Source organism: Zosterops lateralis (genome assembly GCF_965231275.1).
Source record: "Zosterops lateralis genome assembly, chromosome: 1".
NCBI lineage: Eukaryota > Metazoa > Chordata > Aves > Passeriformes > Zosteropidae > Zosterops > Zosterops lateralis.
In genome coordinates this window covers 74,793,320-74,810,514 of record NC_139762.1, presented here as the reverse complement: position 1 = coordinate 74,810,514, position 17,195 = coordinate 74,793,320, and positions in this window count along the sequence as shown.

Sequence of the window (17,195 nt, the reverse complement as noted above, 5' to 3'; positions counted from 1 at the left end):
TTGTACACAGTTGATCAATAGCAATAGAACACACATGATCCCATTGGACCACGGAACACAAAACTGAATGTAAGAATTCAACAAAGATGTGTTTTTGGAAGGTTTTTGCAATCCAGATGAAGACCTCGCTGCAAAGTTCCTTAAAATGGAAACTTCTCTCACCACCCAGACAGAAACTGATTACATATCAAGACTTGGGAGATCTGATTCACCATATAGGCTTGGTCTTGTTTAGAAGCTCCTAGTAAGTAAGGAGCTTCAAACAACCTCTCATTGACAATCTGCATGATCCAGTAAAGTTACAGCAAAAGCAATTGCTCCCTGAGAAAAAGGGAGAAAGGAGCTGAGGGTGACAGCAAGATGGAGAGAAGCAGGTGCCTCACCAGGAACAGTCCCATCCCATTAGCACATGGATGAGACAAAAAGGTCACATTGATGCTGCTAGTCAGGTTCAGGCAAATACCCAGAATGCCAGGAAAATACTTATCAGTGACTTGTTCACCAATCCAGACATTCTCAATTTAAACAAAAACAATACTTCTCTGATGCTTGTAGAGAGATTTCTTTTTAAAGATAATTTCAGAGACCTTCTTAAACTTTAAAGACACTAGAAAACCAAATTTGCAAAAAACCCACAAAAACAAACAAACCAAGCCTAGCATCTTTACATGCGGCATGATCATTCCACTTCAGTTTGCATTATATTGTAATGGGGATTAAAAAAAATATTATATGTATTGTATTTAAATATTGTTTATGTATTATACAATACTTTCCTATTTTAAGATAAGTGGTAGAAAAATGCTCTAATGACTCAGTACAGAAAAGGTAGAGCAGTAGAGAGAGAGAGAAAAAAATGTTAAATTGTACAATAATGCTTCTCTAAGCTTTTTTATGTTTTGGCACTCTGCCATTGGCTATCCAAAACTGGCGAAACCAACTGATTTTAATTTTCAATAGCCATTTTGTAATTCAATTCAAGGGTGCTTCTCCTCTAAATAGTGAATGTAAAAAAGTATTTTTGGAATTCCTTCCTTCCTTCCTTCCTTCCTTCCTTCCTTCCTTCCTTCCTTCCTTCCTTCCTTCCTTCTCAGGGGCCACCATTCCCCACATATACATAACTAATATTTAACAGGTTTGTGTATTTAATACAATGATTTATAACTAATTTGTTTGGCATATTTTTTATCACTACCACTGGAAGATTTATTAGGTTGATAATAGTAGATTAAATTAAACCAATATAGAAATGGAATCACATAAACCTCTCTGATTTCAAAAATCTCTGTGGATATAATGTTTTTCTAGTATTTTATCTTTACCATCATAGCCATACTTGTACCTACTCAGAAGTTTTTACTAAGCGCTGCACTTGTCTTGGATCTGCTCCACACGTCTTTTGTTGCAGATAAACCTCAGCAATTGCTACTGCAAAGGGCAGCCTCGTGTCCTTGGTAAACTTCAGAGTGCTCAATTATAAGCTCTGATTTCCCAGTTTAGTGTAATGGAGTAAGATAAAAAACTTTATTAATCAGGTAAATATTGTAATTTTGTTCATAGCACTTGACGCATTTCTCCCAAAGAAATCAAGAATATCAACAGAGAAAATTTTGCAGCATCTCTTCTTTTAGATGCTCTAGGTTTCTCTCAACATTTTGCCAAGGAAAGTCACAACAAGCTTAGCATGAAGGTGACCTCAGACACTTATTACTCCTAAGAGCCCAATAATACCCTTTAGAAGCTGAAGGGTTTTTGAGGTCTAACCCAAAGTACTGCTTATTCCACTGGGACAATTTATTTCAGGTTAAAATTACTTTTCAATTTGGGTTTCTCAAATCATTTTTGCTAGCAGTAACTTTACCTGGCATCTTGTTTAAACACAAAACTGGAAGAAAGGAGCTTACAAAATTTAAAATCACATTGCCCTTTATGCCCTTCCCTGCATATTTTCTTCCTAACAATATTGTTGTTAAATAGGCCTGTTTTCGAGCTCACAGTGCAGGTGGTGAAACATTACAGGGGCTTTGACTTCTAGTGCTTATTGAGGATAACCAAAGGTAACACCACTGTGTCAGCATAAGTTAATTATGACTTCTCTGTAATGCAAATACATGTGTTGCAAAGGAAATAGAACAACCACAAAAGAGTTTGTTCTCAGTACCACATTATGCTTTAGGTTCTTGCCAGATTTACTGAGGAACAGATTATTGTTTTCAGAATATTCGAAGTAGATTTTACACACCCTGAGAACTTATCATGAGAAGATTTAGTTGTCTGAAGTTCATTTGTTAGGCTCAGATCAAAGTGTAAAAATGGGACACATTTTTCTATATAACCCTTGCTAGGATAGCTTAAAAAAAGGGGAAAAAGACTTTGTGATTGTTTTATTTAAATGATATTTGAAACATACCTTCAAATTTGACATTTGAGTCAGAAAATTAAACCACAAATTTAATATATTTTTTTTAATATGATTATGCTATTGTAAATACTAGTAGGTGCTTTTATCAGATATTGGCAAAAAAAAAAAAAGTGTGTTGGTTTAAGTTTCTGTGACAGAAAAAAAAAATACCAAAGGGGAAAAATCAACAAATTATATTTTTTATACATACTTTATCTGGAAGTTAGTATTCTTTTTCCAAAAAAAAAAAAAAAAAAAAAAAAAGTAGCTTTTCAAAGAAGATATCCAGTCCACTGATAATTAATAATTTTAAAACCAGGTTGTTTTTTTTTTTTAATATTTTAATTCTATTTTTATGTAACCTGTCACAAAAGCAGATGTTGAGTTTTGTCTTTGCCAGCATATGCAAAATCACATTTTAATAGTGGACTGAGAATTCCATAGAAATTTTACTCTGTTTGGTCAGCTACCATCTTCCTGATTTGGGCCTTTTACAGAATTTCCAGCTTAGTAAGGTCCAGACATTTTGAATCTTGTAAAAATTGATGAGAAGATATCCCCACATTTTTAACTAATATTAATCCCTTAGAGTTCTTCACATTTTCTTTTCTTTTTTTTTTTTTTTCATAAGTGTTTGAATTTTACTCAACCTCTCATTTCCCTAGTTTTTACTGACATTTAGGGCAAATAGTGATGGAAGAAAAAAGCAATGCTACATACAGTCTTAAACCATTTAAATAATCGTTCTTCTGTGCCCCTATTCGTTCACTAGGAATTATGACTTGATGCTGTGGCACGGAAAATGCACAGCCTAAATGACACAGAAAGCTGCAGGTTGCACAAAGATTGTGCTCTGAATACAGTACTCCAGAAGCTCGAGAGACATCAGGACAGCAAAAGAGAATGTCTCAATAGTGAGATAGATGGTGCTGAGTCACTTGATGTTGGGAACATTGTACAACACCACTGCCTCCAATGAAAATTAAGAAAACAAGTGAAGCAAAGAAAAACCTAAAATAATTAAAATACTAATCATTCCTAAAGAATTAAGTATGCTACTTAAATCTGTAAATGATGAATATTTATTAAAAAAAGAGATAAATTTCAAGTGACTACAGATTGGAAAATGAACCTATGTTATCCGTGTGTTAACATGAGTATTTGTGTACTTGCACTTAAGCAAGGCAGAATGATAGCATGAAATTTCACTTCTGCCAGCTATTCCCACTGTATACACAACACTGCATATAAAATTCTGCTGATATATATCTAGTGCTTAAAAAAAAGTTCAAAATATTTCTGTGTTGTTTTTTTTCTTTTAATGTATGACCTAAAGAAATATTTGCATTTGATTCTTGTAATCTACTTATATAACAAACTATCACTTCATAATTGGCCTATTTGGAATGCTTCCTTATTTATTTGGATGATGTAGAGTAAAAAAGGAAATAATTTAAATTATCTGAAAACAATATGAATATTACGTTGCGTTGTAGAATGATAGTAACCATCATGGTCTATTTGTGAAGCAGAATTTCCATGTACCATTGACATATTGGAATTATAAATGCAAACTTTATTATTATTATTATTATTCTAAAGAATATCTTATGGTGAATAAATTGCACAAGTTCATTCATAAATTATAATAAAATCAGAAAGTACTGCTTGCTAATCGTGACAAATCCAGAAGCCATAAGTACTGACCATATGAACTAATAAATGCGTAGTAGGTCTATAAACCAAAAGGGAAGCTGGTTGCACACATGTGATCTACAATAAACATATTGCTCTGGAGCACTAGCCAGACAGAGATATTTAGACTATGATTTACATACTTAAGAAACAGAGTATACAGTTGGGTTTTAATGCAGTTTCTGAAGAATCCCTTAACATCATGTTTTAAAATCTAGTAACAAAAGACAATAGCACTCCAGAATATAAAGAAATGCCAGGCAAAATAAAACAAAAGAACTCTGAGCAATGTACTTTGTCAATAATGGAAATGAATTAGAATTGTATCTAATTTTCAAAACTTTTCAAGTTCTTTTGCTACAAGGTAGATATTACAGTAGATTTTTTTTTTACATTATTATTTTATTTTTTTAAATATTCAATCAAGTAATTCTGACAACAATGGTGATACCATAATTCTACTTTGGGGCAGGTTAAAATTTTATCTATACTGCAGAAGAATCAGAGGTCTGAATTACCTACTTGAGATTTTATTGAAAGTAATAAGAAGTAGCATTTCTTTTTCACATAAACTGGCAACATCCATCTTAAAATCCAAGCTAAAAAGCAAGAACTTGTTAAAAAAAAGTAGGAAATTAATAAAGAGAAGTTTGAAGGCAACCACAGTAAATTAAAGCACAACACTTTATGCAAAGAGTAGGCTCATAATCACCCTTTGTGTTCTAGCGTAACAAATCTGAAATAAAGTCATTAAGAAATACTTTCTAATTAAATGTTGTCTTGACTGGGAATCATTTTTTCACCTGTATGTAAGTTCAAAGTAGCCACATAGACAAGACGGATGATTGATGTATTTGGATTGGGTTATCCAATTCAAAATCAATGTATGTGGGATGTAAAGATTAAAAGGTAGTAATTAAAATAAAATTTAAGTTCTGTTATCAGCAAGCCATTTCTTATTTCATTATTTAAGGTATATATGATCAGCATACTTTACATTCTCTTAATTTCAAGTGCAAGTAACTCTTTTAATTTTTATATATTAAATAGTTTGTCATGACAGAAATGCTTGAGCTGGCTTTCAAAATCTCTGAAATGTGGGATCATGAAAAGTTTTCCATTTCATAACAAAACCAAAGAAGAAAGTTGCAGCTTTACTCTGATTATCAGATTAATTCTGTGCTAAGCAGATATAGCCAATGCTTTGTTAATCTTTCCTTATTGCATCAAAAAGCATCCCTAACTATTGCTGACCTCACACCGGAAAGTTTTCCTTGCCGCATTATGCATTTTTTCAGTCATGAGATCCACTAATTTCAGGGTTTGACAGGACATAGTCTTATCATTAAATATAATTTAATATGAAACATATTTTTTGTTTTTTGCATTAACGTATGATTATTCAATGCAAAGCTATATTAAGTCCATACTAACAAGCTGAAGTCTACAAAGAATTAAATTTAAATTGCAATCTCCTTAATGCAGAACTGGATATATTTGTTAATCTTTTAAGCTCTTTGTTAGAGTCAGCATCAGTGTTTATTTCTAAAAGAAACCTCCTGAGAAGTGCTTTGTATTCAATAATCGGCTTATATAAAATGCAGCTACTGCCAAGTTGCGAGACTTGTATTTAACTTTTCTTAAACTGGCCTCCTCAGTGTGTCTGCCACTTAGTCTTAGCCAGTCTCTTCTGTCACTCCCAGATATTTCAGAATCATTTACTTTATTTTTCCAAGTTTGATAGAGAAGATTGCCTGAAAGAGTTAGCTTTGTAGTAGCTTCATGCAAAACTGAAGCTGAGTGGAGGTAGGATAGCCATACTAGTTTGCTAACTGTAGGGAAGGCTGGGAATTTATTTTCTAATTGTATAAAAAAGACTATATTTTCCTTTATATTAATAACTTTGACACTGTCTTATTAAAAATATACTTGTCTGAGTTAGAGACACTGATCAGAAAAAAAGTAATTTTGAAACATTCAAAACACAAATGTGTAATAGGCACATTGAAAATTTGCTAATTTATTACAGAATTTGCAGAAAAAAAATCCAATAAAAATATCCACAGTACTGTGCTTATGTTCATATACAACTGCATATAAAAAAAAAAAGACTTGACCTCCAAAATCTTTACTCGGATAAGAAATACAATGTGTCCTTTAAAACTGTGGACTGCATTCTTATTTTATCTCATACCTGGGGTTCAGATGTCAGTATACAAATTTGTCTAGTCATTTATGTGTTAATGTAACTATGATCAGCGTTAATTTGTTTTGCAGTTCTAGCAATCTGGCTGTACTCTTACAGTGCAATTTTGCTGCTGAGGAAAGATGGAGTCAAAGCCCTGTGAGCTGATCCTGGAGGGACTGTGTCTGCAAGGAAGAAAGATGAATGGGGTGCCTTCCCACATGTGTTGTGGAAGTATAAACTGAGCAAGATCTGAAGCATGTTATCCCCAGTGCTAGCCATGGACAGCTGGCCTGGGCAGTTGGCCACCTGTGTCTGACCCATTTATCTTTTGTGTGATTAGTGAAATTAATGGTGCTATAACATCTTTCAAAACACTTGGGAGCCTAGGCAGCAAGAACTTGACCTAGATATGCGGGAGAGCAAATACTTTATGCCTGTTCTTTCTTCTTTCCTTTTTTCTTTCTCTACCTAAGACAGATCAGAAACTGCTCAGTAGTCCTGCCAAATGCAAAATGCATATAGTTTAGCATAGTAACAACATTTTCCTTCTCCCATGTTCTCTGTATGACTATCTCTCTGTAACTCTAAGCATTTCTTCCCAGGTAAAAATATTTTTATACATGTCAAAGATTTTTTATATAATTTTTTGTCCAGTTGGTATTTCTGGTTTTGATGGATTTCTGTTAAAACATTGATTGTAATTTCACTTAGTCTTGAATGATAAGCTCTATTAATTTAATTTACTGCCAGAGGAGTGTAATAGTGCTTCTTTAACCTGCAGGAACCACACAATTTATTGCTTTAAATAACTGAACAGAAATTAAGAAAATATATGGCTTTCCCTCTCTTCACTCCAAATAATTTGAATGACAAAGCATATCTTCCCCACAGAGATGGAGTCAACTCGCACAGATTTTCCTGTAATTCAGAAAAGTCACAATTGTACTTTGACATGCTGAGGGCAAACTTTAGATGTCTAAGAACATTTGTGCAGCAAGATACCCTTTGTTTGGTGGATTTTTTGTTTGCTCTATGTACATTGCTTAGCAAGATACAATGTAATGAGAAATCACTGTACTTAAAGGAAAAACATCTGAAGCCAATTACAGAATATTACTCTGAGTGGTTTTTTGTTTGGTTGGTTGATTTTTTTTTTTTTTTTTTTTTTTTTTTTTTTTTTTTTTTTTTTTTTGATAAGGGGTAGAAAGCAGGATTCTGGAAAAAACAAACTTGTCAGCCTCAAAGACAGCATGGAGCAGATCCTCTTGGAAGCTGTGTCAAGGCACACAGATTAAAGTGAGGTGATTAGAAACAGCCAGCATGGCTTCACAAAGGGCAAATCATGCTTTACTAACATCATGGTATTTATTAATGTTAATGATGGACTGACTCTGCATTGGTGGCTAAGAGAATAACAACGAGTGTCACCAATTGACTTCTGTAAGGCCTTCGACATGGGCTCCAACAGCCTTATGAGTAAGTTAACAAGACACAAGTTTGATAGATGGACTGTTAGATGCATCAGGAATTGGCTGGATGGCCATATCCAAAGGGTTGCAGTCAATGGCCCAATGGAGGTCATTAACAAGTAGTGATCCTCAGGGTCCATATTAGGTACAAGACTATTCAATATCTTTATTGATGTCATAGACAATGAGATGGAGTGCAACCTCAGCAAGTTTGGAGGTGACACCAAGCTGAGTGGCACACATGATTTGCTGGAAGGAAGGAGTGCCATCCAGAGGGAACTTGATAGACTTGAGGAGTGAACTCATGCGAACCTCATAAAATTTGACAAGTCCTAGAACAAAGTCTGGCTGCCAGAACAGGAAAATACCTGTTATCAATTGAGGCTGAGGGATGAAGGGATTGAGAGTAGGCCTGTAAAGAAGGACTTCAGGCAACTGGTGGATGAAAAATTGGACATGAACTGGCAATGACTAGTTACAGCCCAGAAAGCCAAATGTATCCTAGGCTGCATCAAAGGCAGTGTAGCAGCAGAGTGAGGAACGGGATTTTGTCCCTCTGCTCTGTTCTGGTGAGACCCAACCTGGAGTTCTGCCTTCTGCTCCAGGGTCCCCAAGGTAAGATGTGGTCCTGTTGGAGCAAGTCCAGAGGAGGGCCACAGCAACGATAAGAGGGATAGAACCCTCCCCTATTAAGACAGGCTGAGAATTGGAATTGTTCAGCTTGAAGAAAAGAAGGCTCTTGGGAGACCCTATAGATGCCTTCCAGTACCTAAGGGGTGGGTGGGTGGCAGGCACAGAAAAAATAGAGTGTCTTTTTACCAGGACTTGTAACAATAAGAAAAGGAATAATAATAGTAATAGTAATAATAATAATAATAATAATAATAATAATTTTAAACTGAAAAAAGGATAGATGTAGATTAGATAGAGTAAATAATTTTTTTACAATGAGAGTGGTGACACAATGGAAGAGGATGCCCAGAGAAGTTATGGATGCCCACTCCTTGGATTGGGCTTTGAATAACCTTTTCTAGTGGAAGGTGTCAATGGGGGCAGGTTCTGAACTTTGAAGGTTCTTTCCAAACCAAACCATCCTGTGATTCTACAATTTTAGATCACTTAAGTGTTTAGAGGCTGTGGGTAATGAACAACTGAAAGGACAGTTTCCTTGAAACAGGACAGATAGCGCCTGACCCAGTTTAAAGAGGTATTCAACCCCAAGATGTGGCAGCAGTGCTGTATTTCTTGGTATACTTTAAGGCTTTCTCCAGTTATGGCATTATAAAAAGTTTTTCTTAGGGTCTCCACTCAGTGGAGACACTCTCTACTAGATCCAGCGAAATACATCTTTTATTAATACACTCTATCAGCTAAAGGTGATCATGTGTATGAATTGTATGTACTGTAAAAACAAGCAAAACAATGAACTTGCTGCTGAGTCAATAATGTCAGAGCAAACAGTAGCTATTGACTCAACAGGGTTATTACACTGCCAAAAATTGATAGCTTAACTACAGTGCAGAAATATGAAGCAGATGCTACTGAATAAAAAACTGTAAAATTTAATTACTCAAATGCAGACAGAGAAGAAAAGTGTAGTCTGTTTTGATATGTAGATTAGTTTAAAATATTTTGACATTTAAAACTAGGTTTTAGTAGAAACCGCTAGTACTTATTTTGTCATACTTTTTATCATGCTATGGAGCAAACAGTATGTTGTTAGATAATTATAGGGCTGTGTCTATTTTTTTTTTTTTTTTTTTTTTACTTTTCCTATGTTCTGCTTTCATAATAGCCATTTAATGTTTTTCAGGAAATTAGGAAAAAAAATTGATTTCTAAATCATTATCCTGGATCAGTTAACTCAGTGTGAAAGTAAATCATGCCTATAGCATTGTCTTCATTAACTGTCACAGGAAAGAGCATAATTTAAAAAATCGAATATAAATGCACATTTCCTGTAAATTACTGTACAAGGAATTAAATGCCTGTGAGATCCATTGTGGTTAGACATTATTCAATATTTTAAATATCTAATATCCTAATATTTTCTTTTTCTTTTTTTATGGGTAAAGAAGTTGGATGAGTCTAAACTGTGAGTAAAATTAACATTTCTGAAGACATAAAGCAGTTATGTTTAAATAGGTTAACCTCAATTTGATATGTGTAAAGTGTTGATATTATTTTCAAATTTTTTATTTCAAGAAACAGAAAATGGTTTAAATTCAATTTATATCTATTAACAGCACAAAAAGTATTTTGTTCAGATTTCCAACTAACACAACATATTGTGACCTAGTTAAGACTGGGACATTTTCAAAATAATATTTTCCAAACACAGAGTAATGGTTTTAAATTTAAATCTGGATTTTTTTCCTATTTAAAATAAAATAGGGAGGTTGCTTTGAGAAAGACATAAGATAATTTCTTTCCTTATCTGAAGGAGCTTTGGTGATGCCCATTTTATTACAACCAAAATACACTAAATTTGCAGTACAGTAGAAAGAACATACACATAGACACAAACACAGATGGGCTAATTTAAAAAAATTCTTATACAAACTGCCATGTTTTTCTTCCCTTGATTTGGAAGCAAACTGTAGTACTTTGGTATATGGTTTTGTATATGAATGCCTGATTTCTTAGACACTATCACAGAAGTGACCTTCTTTAGGTAGTCTTCAACTACATGATTAGAAATCAAAACGATGACTGCTTGGAAACTATATCATGCTCAACATTACTTTCTCTTATATAGGAGCAGCTGCAATGAAATTAATGAACTCAGGGTGATAAGGCAAGAGGCACATAACATAATAACAAAATTTATATAGCATCTCATAAAAAACACATTATGCAAACTCAGGATATCAGAGGAAACTTAATATCTGAAAGCTAAGTTTTGAATACTCTTATATGCCAGGAAAGAAATAAATGTAAAACATAATTTGTGAGTTAAGGGGTTTAGCACTAGGAGTGAGGAAAACTTTAACTCCTTCAGAAAATGTTTTACATCATAAATAAAACTCACTCATACAATAAAACACTGAGATGCCAAATGACCTAATAGTTTTACTCCATGGTAAAAAATCCTTTCTGGAGAAATGTATTATTCAGGTAGCAGAAAAACTAGCTCTTTATACCATCTACTTAAGTGATGAATATTCATTATTTTCAAAACAATTTATCTTTTGATATTTTGTTTTGGCATCAATATTACAGGGAAACTAATGATGATACTTTTTTTCTTTTCTGATACATATAGCTAACTGTTTCCTACTTAGTCAGAAAATTGAGGAAAACTCTCTTTGCTGCAGTGTTGTGAAGAAATCACAAAGCTGAATTGGCATTTAAAAATAATGACACATTTGAGACAGCACGATAGACTGTGGCCTTGCTGTAATAGAGAGTGGAAGGTTGAAGAAAATTTCTTCAGAAGAATCTGTCATCCAGTGCAATGTTGCTTAAAATTACAACAAAGAAGAAAAGAAATAAGGAAGATGTCCCTTTTTTTTTTTTTTTTTTTGGCTACAAGTTTATTCCCAGAAAAGGATTGTGAATGAGCAATAAACAATTTTAATGAGAGAAGATTGTATTTGCATTGATGTTGCCCATGCTGCTAAAAGCAATCTTTACAGATACCTACAGATTTCCGAAGCCTGTTTACCAATGTGGTTGGGTGTCATTCTGCCCTGATTATGTGCTCTTCTGGAAAAAGGGAGGGGATCAAATCACAGAATGTTTTGCATGACTTCAAAGTGCAACAAATTATTTAAACATTTAATATTGTAAATATCCTGGATATACACAAAGCTAAGGACAATGTCAGTGTTTACGCACATGGTAGGTTAGAATTGGCAAATCTCAACATGCAATTGAAATACTATTGATGATAAACTATTGATGTTTTACTGACTCTAGGTATGTTAAAAAATGTTAATGAGTTAAATTTAGAAAGGAGAATAAGTCTTATCAGGCATTAAAAAAGCCTGGATATCAGGTACCTAGGATGACAAAACACACTGCATCGTACTCTATTTCACTTCACAGGGAAGAGTGATCTACATCCTTGAAGTTATCCTCTAGAAAAGATCTAATCACTTCATCTATAGTTCACAGAAGAGAGAGATTGCACATAGTCACTGGGCCAAGCAGCTGCCTACCGCTTTTTGTAGGGGTCCTCTCTTTTCCCAAATTGCTTACTAGGGTTAATACCCTTCTTTATTTCTAGCAGTTTTGCTTTTATCATCTCTTCATGGATGGATTATGCATTCTTCATAGATACAAATTATAAAAGTATTTGAGAGCAGGAGGAAAAAAACATTAGTTTAACCTGTAGTCCTTGAACTTTTATGTGAATCCCAATTCAATTTGCCGTTTCCAAATGCAAAAGACAAAGTTTTGGAATAACTACTTTGATCATTAAAAAGGAACAGTGCCTGAAGAATTTATGCTGTTATTGGATCTGTCATAGCAAAGAGAGTAAAGAAAAGATTCATCTCAAAATAGAAAAGGTTAGACAGGCATCTTTTTATTGCTTTTTTTTGGCAGAGGACAGAATGGACACATATTGCAAGGTTTAATAATATCCAGCCTTTACTTGACTGCAGGGGAAAAAAACACCATTGAAACAAAGAAAAACCAGAAGGTACTTGAACTGTTCATTCAGTGGAACTCACATTCATTATTTTTCTTCTCATGTCCATGCCACATAATTGTTGCCAGTTGAAGAACAAGACTTCCCTTTCCTGACAGGTACTGTTATGTATGGAAATTATTCTGAAAGCTAATTGTGATCTCTTCTCACTGTCAAGCTCATGCATGGCAGTCTCAGACATGCCAAGATATATATTTTATGACTTAGTGCCCTAGGTTACTGTGGAAGATACAATCCATTAGGTTTGATATGATATCTTTGTAGGCTTCTCTGAGGGATGTGTGCTGAGAGCATTATTTCTTCTCCTACAAGTCCTGCATTTGAAAATCAGTGGCCAAATCTTTCCAGTTTTGCTTTACATTCTGAATCTCAACATGACAAATGTAGAAAAGAAGCTAAATTATTTTCTTGATGAACAAACTACTTTTTCTTAAAAAAAAAAAAAAGGTGGGAAAAAGGATGCAAAGTAGGACTAAAGTAGTAGTAGCGATGCTAGTTGATTTACATGAATCAATTATTCGGTTTATGAAAATACACAGCACAGTGTTTTATGCATGTAATGTAAGGTGGCATACAATTGTTGGTGAACATCAGTGACATTAAAAGTAAAAGTAAGTTTATTTACTTGATACTCATCTCTGACTTCAATATATTTGAAACATTATCTATTCTTTATGCTTCGGTTAAGCTGCATTGGTTTGTGATAATTTGGGTAAGACCACAGTCTTGCTGTAAGCACATCATGGATGAAAATAAAAATCATATTTGTATGTATATTCTACTATTTTATATACATGCTAAATTTCATAAATCCATCCATCTAAGCCGTGTAGTTCTACTCCTATTTTACTAAACCTTTTCTCACATGAGCAAGATGCACTTTTTATCTTGAAATGAGCGGATACCAGTTACTATCCTCAGCACAGGAAACAGTGATGACAATGCAACTGACTTAAAATAAGTTCAATTTTTCTGTATTCTCAGGTTCTTTTAATGTTGCATTTTTTCTTGTGGGGGTTTTGTGGAGAAAAGAGAAAATGCAAAAAGAGAAAAATTGATTGCTCTTACTGATGTATTACACTATGTATGTTCACAGTAAAAAAATAAATTATCAGACAGACTGCTTTCTCATTGTTCTAATAATGTTTTGCCTCATGAAACAGTAAATCATGTTTGGGTGTTTAATTTTTTATTTGGATTTGTTTTCACAGTTGGCAGCTCTTCTTAACATTTTTATTTAATTTTAGTGACATGGCAAGTAATGCAACTGCTTAGAGCCAGACTATGTGATAAAGCTTACCATGTGGGAAACAGATCTTGCACAGTACATGTCTCATCTTGTCAAGAGAAATAGGCAGTTTCCTTATTAATGAGATTCATTTGTACATATTTTACCACAGGCTTTTTTTTTATCGAGATTTGCCACTTAAAAGCGGTATGGCTTACATAACAGAATAATACGAGTTAGAATTCTCACAAATGTGAAAGACATACTGCCGCTGTGTAAAGACATTTGACATTTGGATCTTGGTTGTATTCTAAGCAGCTGAAGGCAGGATTAGCCTTTGATCCCTCATGAATGTAACAACCTGGAATGCAATCATTTTTAAATCTTGTTTTCATGTATCCTTCAAATGCTCTGTGGGCTATCTAGGTCAGAACCAATATAATACCCAGTAAAAGTCAAGTTGTATCATTCCATGATTATTCTGTGCATTCTGTGGTACTAGCAAGATAGAACTTGTCAAAATCTTCTCATTTGATGATATAAAGGCTTGCTGGGCACAGCTGGGATTCAGATGTTAAATACAGGAATCAGTTAAATATACCCAGTCTTAAAATAGCAAACAGCATTATGATACATTGTTTCTGCTCTAACACATCTATAGTTATGACAATTTGCCAGTGCTTAGTGATGGTGGCTTCATTTCATACTACTGTAGTAGCAGCTGATCTTCTGTGTAGTTGTATTACCTTAAGTACAGTTTGCTTAAACACATGGTCCTACCACTCCTCTTTATATCAGACCTGCTCTGAACAGATGGGATTTTCTTCCATAGATTTTATATTTTTTTTCCCCAAGTAAAAATGTGGCCTGAATTATTCTGTTAATAATGATCACTGTTCAAGGAAAAACAAGTCATTTTCTTACATTTATTTCTCCACCAAAGTTCTATGCAATGGTGATTTATTCAAATCACTTTGGAATATCCTGTATAGTCCATTTCCTTGTTTCTATAAAAGACAAAATTATCATCTTTCATGATTTGTTTCTTTCATGTATATACTTCTATAAATTACATCCTATATAAATTAAGATAATGCAAGAAGGGAATATGTTTAAAAGACACAATTTGCTCTTATTTACAGATTCATGATGTTACTAACTCTATTCTCCTAAAAGAACCCCAAAAAAACAAAAAACAAAAAACAAACAAACAAATAAACAAAAAACCACAAAAAAAAAAGAAAAAAAAACCCACAAAAAAAAAAAAAAAAAAAAAAAAAAAAAAAGAAAAGCCACCAAAACCAATTTAGAAAATAGTGGGTTCACAATTCTATCACTTATTACCTGAAACTAAATGGAAAATGTCACAGACCTCAGATATAAAGTGCGTGAAATTCTAGGAAAAATATTCTAGAACTTCTAAACCTCCCATATCCTTATCTTCCTGGTGGATACTTGGCAAGCATTGCCTTTTAACTGAGTATTATAAGAACCTCTCACCAGCCTTATAGTTAAAGTAATGAAATCTGTAATAAAAGCCAGGTACAAATTCTACTGTTTTCTGTTCTTTTGCTGCATTTATGTCTCAGACAAAACCATGAAATAACTTCCAGGAGTGTCCTATGCTTACCTTCATTGTTTTTAAGTCTAGTCACTGTGCCCCTCAAGTTCTCTAAGCTACACATACACACAGGTATATTCTTTTAAGTTAAGGAAATGTTACTGGTTTTGTCTTTGACTGGATTTTTTATTTCCACATAAATTTTCTATTTCTTTCTCTATCGTGTCTGGACCACCAGAATCTTCACCTGCAACTAAAACATAGCCTCTGATATTTGTCCATGTGTTTATTTTCTTCCCAGTTTATCACAGGAGTCTGCCATCTACAGTCAATCTCCCTCGTATTCCTGCAGCTTGAACTCTAAAAACATTTCCACTGAGAAGCCTGAGTGGCTCTATGACAGTGCTTAGCAAAATTGTATTTATCCTTTATTTGATATTACTCCACCATTTAGTTCCATGCTAGTGTTACTGCCTCCTACTTTACAGATATAACCTGGTTCTTAAAATCCAGTACAATTTCCCCACCTAAATGCAAGCCTTTAAAAGCTAAACATTACTCAGAAATGTGTTTAAGTTAGGGCGTCTGCTGAGGCTAAGCACAAAATTCCCACCAAAAAACTCTAACATAAGTTTAAGGGAACTGAACTAGCTCTCTGTACAGAAGTGTATTTTTAAAGGAGAATGAGTCTATTATACATTCACAGTCAGCTAGAGATGTTCTGCTCTGCACAGCCATGGTTTCAATTTTTAGATAAAGACTCCCACTTTTAAGGGAGTAACATAATTACCTTCTGCTAGCTTATAGCTGTCCCCTATTGAATATGACATTGTGGGAGGCTGAATATGATCTGCCTCCCTCAGAAGGAATTAATTTTTGCTTAGTAAAAAAGACCTTTGAGCTATTAATCAGTACAAATGGGTTGGAGTTAGGAAGAAGAAATGGACCCGTGGGCAGGGAAATGTCTGTACAAAATTGCTTTTCATTTGTTTGCTTATAGAGTTGCTGGAAAATTTCTGAAACTGTGAAAAAGCAACTTTGAGTTTACCTCCAAGGAATTGAATTAGGGGTTTCTAAGGACATAAGTCACCAGTGCTCAGAAGTGAGACTGCAGTTTCTTGTGGGGTAGGAAGCATATAGTACATTAGATTGTATCACTAACTTGGGAAGCAGCTTTTGATCCACACAAACCTGTGACTCAGTCCTGCACAGACTATTTATCTCAGACAGTTTCATCTGTGACCACTTGTATATATATATAAAAAAAGATATATGGAAATGTGCAAAGAATTCCTGGGGGAAATAGTTTCATAACTTATTTATTACCCATTAATCTCGAAGTATATTGACTTAACATCTCAAAATGTATTGACTTAACAGGGGTATTAGCACATCCATGGAGTTCATCTTTTTGAGCTATTTTTAGCCTACATGGCATTTTCTAACTATATCTTAAAGTAAAAACAATCTTTCCCTCCTCCTGCCTTTACATATCTGTGACCTTCAGAAGTGAAAAGGAAGTAAAATTAAAATCTTGAGCAATATTTAGGTTAGTCTGCACCTTTGTGCAAGAATCTAACTTCTAGCCTTAGTGTTCTGAGTATGACGAAATTGCATGAAAATCAGTATATCTGACTTGGACTGGTGCCACAATGGGACATATCAGCAACTGACTTTCATTTCTGCAAGGACTTGACACTATCTACATAAAATGCAGTGTGAGGGTCATAACTGAGCATTTGTGACTCACCTGCAGGCACTATGTGCATTGGAGAATGTGTCTCCTGTAGCTTGTGTCTCCTGTGGCTCATGTCTCTACACTGTTCTTCCCACTTGTTCTCAATTATACTGGTGTGCCTTGTTCTTTCTTCCTACTGTCCCTGATTCCCTAGTACAACTGAAAAACTCATAAATAGAAAAAGCATTTTAAATTTCTATAAGAAACACAGTTTATTATCCCAACACCCGATCTCTAAAAATCACTTCATTATAAGGA